General features: G+C 53.7%; 1 protein-coding gene across 1 annotated transcript in view; it reads left to right on the top strand.

Annotated features, from left to right (window-relative positions):
* The first annotated feature begins 2,402 nt into the window (after nucleotides 1–2,402).
* Nucleotides 2,403–6,000, top strand: part of LOC134413657 (nucleotide exchange factor SIL1-like) — a 57,304-nt gene continuing 53,706 nt past the window's right edge. Inside the window, exon 1 of the mRNA XM_063147717.1 lies at nucleotides 2,403–2,520. The gene's annotated coding sequence lies outside the window, so the exon portion shown is untranslated. The remainder of the gene's footprint in view (nucleotides 2,521–6,000) is intronic.

The raw sequence follows: 6,000 nt of genomic DNA, 5'->3' as shown, positions 1-6,000 counted from the left end.
ATTTAAAAGGGAAATGTTAACAGAAGTTTAATAGTTGTGTTTTACCCCCTTGTGTTGTTATCAGGGATGCCCTGGGTTTCGGACATTTGGGAGGGTCACTCGTTCCTGTGGCAGCACCTGAGCCCCACTCACGGTGTCAGGAAGGGATTTCCACCCCTGGGCAGGGAAGGAGGAGTCGATGGACAGAACTTTGGGGGTACTAAAGGGTTAAAAGGTGAAACCTCCCTGGTGTGGGTGAGCACATGGTGGGAAAATCCTCTGCTCCCAGCGCTGTAATCTTTTCTCTATTCCAACTGCTGTTGTATTTCTGATAAGGTTTTAATAAACCTTTTAAATTTTTTGGAAGTGAGTAGCATTTCTCACACTGAGAACAGAAACAGGAGGGCTGGGCCCCCCAGTCCCCCACCCTTCTGGAGCCTGCTCCTGTGCTTTCCCTTTGGGTGATTCCCTCGATGGGATTCCATCCACCTCCTTCCCCTCCCTGGCAGGCTGCTGTGGCTGGATGCAGCTGGAGCTGAGCTGTGCTCCCTGTCAGGGGCCATTCCCGGCTGTGTGACAGCCCAGAGCTGCCACAGCCACTGCTGGGGCTGTGACCTGGCCTGCCCAGCGCTGGTGGCACGGTCAGGAACGCTTTGGGCTTTGGGGGGAGGCAGCCGGGCCCTGGCTGTGTCTGCAGAGGAGGGGATCGTCCTCCCACCTCCCGTTCAGCCCGCAATGGCATTTCATCCTTCAGAGCCTGGCCTGGAAGGGACCTCACAGCTCACCTTGTTCCACCTCCCTGCTGTGGGCAGGGACGTCTCCCACTAGAGCAGGTCAGCATTGGCTGTGTTTTCCTTGCTGGCAGAGCCCTGTCCTGGTGTTGCCTGAGCCCGGGACGGGAGATGTGATGTTGGCCTTTTCATGGAGATCCTACAAACTCCTTTCTGACCAGCACTCCACCGCCAGCAAGGGGCACACATTGGTGAGGGCACCAAATTCCTGCAGAGCCCGATCTCTCAGCATGGGAGGATGCTCCCATAGATAGACAGAGATTAAAGGTCCTGTGTATCACAAATTTAAGGAGCAGGAGAAGGTTGGGATCTGTCCATGGAAAGCATTCCAAGTGTGGAGGAGGAACATGTAGCCTATCCTCCCCTAAAATGGGGAGATAATCACACCTGTCCTCTCACATATGCAACCAATGCAGCTTCCAGTGGACAGGACTGATGGAGAGAAAGGGAGTCTACCAGAAATACAAACCTTGTTTTAATAGGAAATCCTCCAAGATGGATTTTCCTGCATTTTCTAAAAGCATTTATACCTATTGGATGACTACAGGCTTTGAAATGTTTGTGTGTGAATTGTGACAAACATCCCAGTCTTACACAGGAGGGACCAGATCCTTTGATCAGGGAAATGTCTCTTTGGTCTTGAACAGCGAGGGATCGATCCATTTGTTCCCAAGATCAGAGATTTTATCTGTGAGTACATGTACTTATTCTACAAAATAATTACCCTTGCCTTCACTTCCCTTTGGTAGGAGATGCTCCCTGTCTCCTGCAAGCTGTTACTCTATCCCAAGTATCTTTTTAGGTAAAAGGAAGAGAGAAAGTAAAGGTTGAATAAGAAATCCTCCTCAGAAGGGGGAAGATGAGCAGCTTTGGTCTGTCTGTCCATCTGTGAGCAGCTCTGTGGCTGTTCACCTGCATCCTTGCTGTCCTGGGCAGGCAGAATTCCTGCATTAGGAGAAGAAGAAATGCCATCAAGAGGTAGCAACAAAATATTGCCTCCCTTTGATCCCAGTGCTGGGCTGGCCATTGAGATGTGTTTGGTGAAAACCACTCTGAATTTCCTAACTTTTCTGCATTTAAAACTGAAGGTTAATGTATTCTGTGTATTTTTGTTGGCAGATAGTAGTGATCATAAATTCCGTTTAATACAGTATTTCTACACCAGCACAGCCTTGATGTGCAGCATACCTGGCTGTACTCTGTGGGATGCTTTGATTTCCCTTTGGCAGCTGCATTTTATTCTGTCTGCCCTAATCAGACATAATTCCCTTTTCTCCATGTAGCCTCCAAATCCACTCCTAGTGTGGAGTTTTAGTGCTCTGCTAGGACCTGGGCTAGAAGGGAGGGAATCAGTGTCTGCTGGGCTCAGGGTTCCACCTCCACTGTGGATCAGAGCCAGCCTGGCAGCGGAGGGACACCTTGGGTGGCTCAGGGTGGCAATTCTGGGAGGGAAAAGCAGCACTTCAGGGCTGCTGCTGCATGGGAGGAGGTCAGTGGTAGATATCCCACTCCTCACTGTGCAGGATGGGGAGGAGCTGCTCCCAAGGAGGAGCACATGTCTTCAGTTCCCAGTTCCTCCCCAAGCTGGAGCAGTGAAGTGCTCTGAAATAACGTGACCTTTGCTTGCAGGTCAGGCTGTTCCTGCAGGGTCACATGTGCAGCTGAACCTGCAGACAGGAGAGAGAGAAGCCAAACTCCCGGACAGAGAATATGGGGAAGGTGACACGAGAGAAGAGAGAAGAAGAAAAAGGTGCAGTTATACAAGGCTTTGGGTTGGGTGGGCTGTGGTATTCATGCCTTTTATTAGAGGCCAGGTTCCCTGGTACACTCAATTCCTGCATCTTCCAGAGACTTCATTGCTGGATGAGGAGCTCAGCAGTGCTGAAAGCAGAGGCCTGTCCTTTGTGTTCCATTTGGGATGGCAGTGGAAGCACCCTGAGTGCACTTTCAGAGCACTTCATGGCTTCTCATGCCACGACATCAAAACAGCTTCCACACAGCCTGTGGAGTTCTGGCAAAGTCTTTGGGTTGTCCTTGATTGGCTGTGTTTGGAGTGTGATGGTTCTCTTTGCGCTTTTTAGGCCAGGCTACTTCCAGGACACTGTCTTTTGGAATTTATCTGCTGCAATCTAAAAACCTTTCTCCCGTACTGCGGTGATGACATCTTGTACTGCAACATGCAAAATGATTTGAGCTTCTGCTCAAACTAATGTTGCCTTAGCTAGGCTGGCATAAAGGTGTAAGAATATCCTAATGGTTGATGCCTCGGCCATATGTGCAACGGTACGGTTTGGGGAAAGTGACATGAGGGATGAGAGAAAGAGGAAAAAGAGACATGCAAGTCATTGGGTTAGATAGCCTGTGAAATTTATGCCGTTTATTGCAGTCCAGAATCTCTGGAGCACATAATTCCTCCTCTTCCTGAGATTTCATTGCTGAGTGAGGAGCCCAGCAGTGCTGAAAGCTGAGGCCTGTCTTTTGTGATCCCTTTGGGATGGCAGTGGAAGTGCCCTGAGTGCACAATCAGAGGCACCTTCATGACTTCTCATGCCACGACACCAATACTAAATGTGCAAGGTGGCTTCCTTGAATGACATGTAGTCCTTTGAAATATCTGTAGGCAGTGGTCTGAAACTGCTTTCTGAGCCTGCTCCTTGGTATCATCTGTGAGGGGCTGAGGGCTGGCCTGAGCCCGGTGCTGTGTCCCACTGGGAGCAGCTGCACAGGCTCACGTGCAGAGCAGGCACTGCCAGAGGCCCTGGAGATCTCACCTGCTCTGCAGCCAGCATTGTCAAGGTGCTGTAAACCTCAGCTGGTGCTGACTTTCCCCTTGGACCCCTTGGTTTAGTCACTATGGGGAATTTCTTTCCTGAAGCCCGTGGGGTTTCCTGCTGGCAGCTGTGCTGGGGATGCTCGGGGAGTGTGGGGCTTTGGGGGCAGCTGCCCGGGCAGGGGCTGAGCTGGGGGCCCTGTTGGGCCCATGGCCCCCAGCAGCAGCAGCAGCAGCAGCAGCAGCAGCAGCAGCAGCAGCAGGCGCAGGGCCCAAAGCCCCGTGCCCCCTGGCCAGCACAGGCTGCCCTGTCCCTGCAGCTGTCACCCGAGTGGGGCCCAGGGGCCAGTGGCCGCTGGCAGCAGCAGGAATGCGAGCAGGGTGAGGATGCCCTGGCTTGGCTTTTGTCTCTGGAACAATGCGGGCTCAGGGCAGTGCAGAGCAGGCTGGGAAGCAGAGCCCAGGGCCTTTGGAGGCTGCAAGGCTTAAAGATCAGCCCCTGCAGCAGCCCAGGTGCAGGTGGCCCAGTTGCCAAGGCTGTGGTGGGCTTGAGAGCGTGCAGGTGGATTTTGCATGGCTGTGGCCTGACGGCGGCTCTGGGCCCAGGAGTGCCTGTGGCTGCAGCAGGAAGGGTGGCTGAAGGTTTGCTGCCTGCTTTGGTGGCATGGCTGCAGGGGCCAGTGCTGTGAGAGCTCCCTGTGTGAGAGCTGGTGAGAGCTGAGCTCTTGGGGACAGCGCTGTGCCCCAGGCCAGGAAGAGCAGCAGTGCCCACTGCCAGGAGTGGTGTCAGTGGGAGCCCCTGTGCACATGGACCCCCAGCCCCGGTGTGGCCGTGCCAACACCCCCAGGGACCTCCAGCCCCGGGAACTCGGAACAAGTGGAACCCACAAGTGTGCAAAGGCTGCCTGTGCCCAAAGGAATGGCCAAGAGAAGTCAGGTTTTAAAAAGAAACAGTATTTATTTGCCAAAGATCGGCAAATCTTGGATTTACACAACATGTGTCATTATAACAATTGTTATAACAACAACAACACCAACAATGTACAGAACATATTTACACGGGATCCGATGGGCTAACAATCTTCAAAACGTATTTACAGAGAACTTCAAATGGAAGGAACGTATTTGCAGAAATCTTCTAAACTTTCAAACGTATTTACAGAAATCTTCAAAAGTTTCAAACGTATTTACAAAGGCGTGGCATCTGTGCCATCGTGAGTATCAGTCCTGGAAGAAAGGAAGCAGCAGAGCTGGGCTCAGCTGGCAGCACTGGGCCCAGCAGCGCTGGCAACTGGGCCCCAGGGGCTGGGCCGGGGCTGGCAGGGCTGGCGTGGCCCCAGGCAAGCGCAGGGCAGGCCGGGGCTGGTGCTTGTGGCAGCCCAATCCAGGCCCCCTGCGGGCACCGTGTCCCTGAGCGGGGCCATCCAGCCCAGCCCCAGCCTGGCGTCAGGGGACCCAGTGTGTGTGTGGGCAGGGCGTGGGAAGCGTCTGCCTGTCTTACCTGTGGGGCTGCATCTTCATCCAAGGACCATGGGCTCCTCCTCATCCTTTATGTCAACTTCCATCTCCTCTGTGTTATCCTCCTCATCCACCTCCATCTCTTCGATGTTGTCCTCCTCGTCTACTTCCATGTCCTCAACAGGGGAGGACATGGAAGTAGAGGAGGAGTCCACCTCCATCATCTCTTCCTCATCCAGGCCCAGGTCCACTTCCATGTCCTCCACAGTGTCTCTGTCAGTCTGCAAGGGGCAGCACAATCTCCCAGTGGGCTTCCTGTCCCACACCATCCATTGCCACATGGCTGCAGCCTGCCCAAGCTGGGTGCCCCCTGCCTGGCATGGCACTGTACCTCCATTGGCACAGCAGAGCACATTGTGCTGGGATTGGCGCTCCAGAGCAGGCGGCAGGGAAAGCCCAGGCAGCAGCAGCAGCTCAGCGCTGAGGGTCAGAGTGCAGGGTGAGCAGCAACTGACCCTTGGCAGCCGGTGAAGTGTCGACTGTGCTCGTTTCCGGGTCCTGGACGTTCCACCTGGAACCCTCTGGGAGCTGTGATGTCACTGAAGTTTCAGGGGTGCTGTGCAGAGGGAGATGGGGACTGCAGAATGATCAAATCCTTGAATGGTTTGGCTTGGAAGGGACCCTTAAGATGATGTGGTTCCAAGCTGAGCAATCTCCCAGCAGAGCAGGTTGCTGTGGCCCCTGTCCCACCTGGCCTTGGATATTGCTGGGGATGGGGCATCCACAGCCTCTCTGCACTGGTCCCTGTGTCAGGGACAAGCACGCTGAGAGTAAAGAACTTCTTCCCATCATCAAACCTCTTCCAACTCTTGCAGTTTTATCCCATTCTCCCTTGTCCTGTCACTACAGTTCTTGACCAAGAGTCCTCTCCCACTTCCCTGTGGGTCAGGCTGTTCCTGCAGGGTCACACGTTTGGCCTAATCTGCAGACAGGAGAGAGAGA

Source organism: Melospiza melodia, unplaced genomic scaffold (genome assembly GCF_035770615.1).
Source record: "Melospiza melodia melodia isolate bMelMel2 unplaced genomic scaffold, bMelMel2.pri scaffold_47, whole genome shotgun sequence".
Taxonomy (NCBI): domain Eukaryota; kingdom Metazoa; phylum Chordata; class Aves; order Passeriformes; family Passerellidae; genus Melospiza; species Melospiza melodia.
Note: the sequence above shows the minus strand (reverse complement) of the source record. Positions and strands in the feature narration are given on the sequence as shown.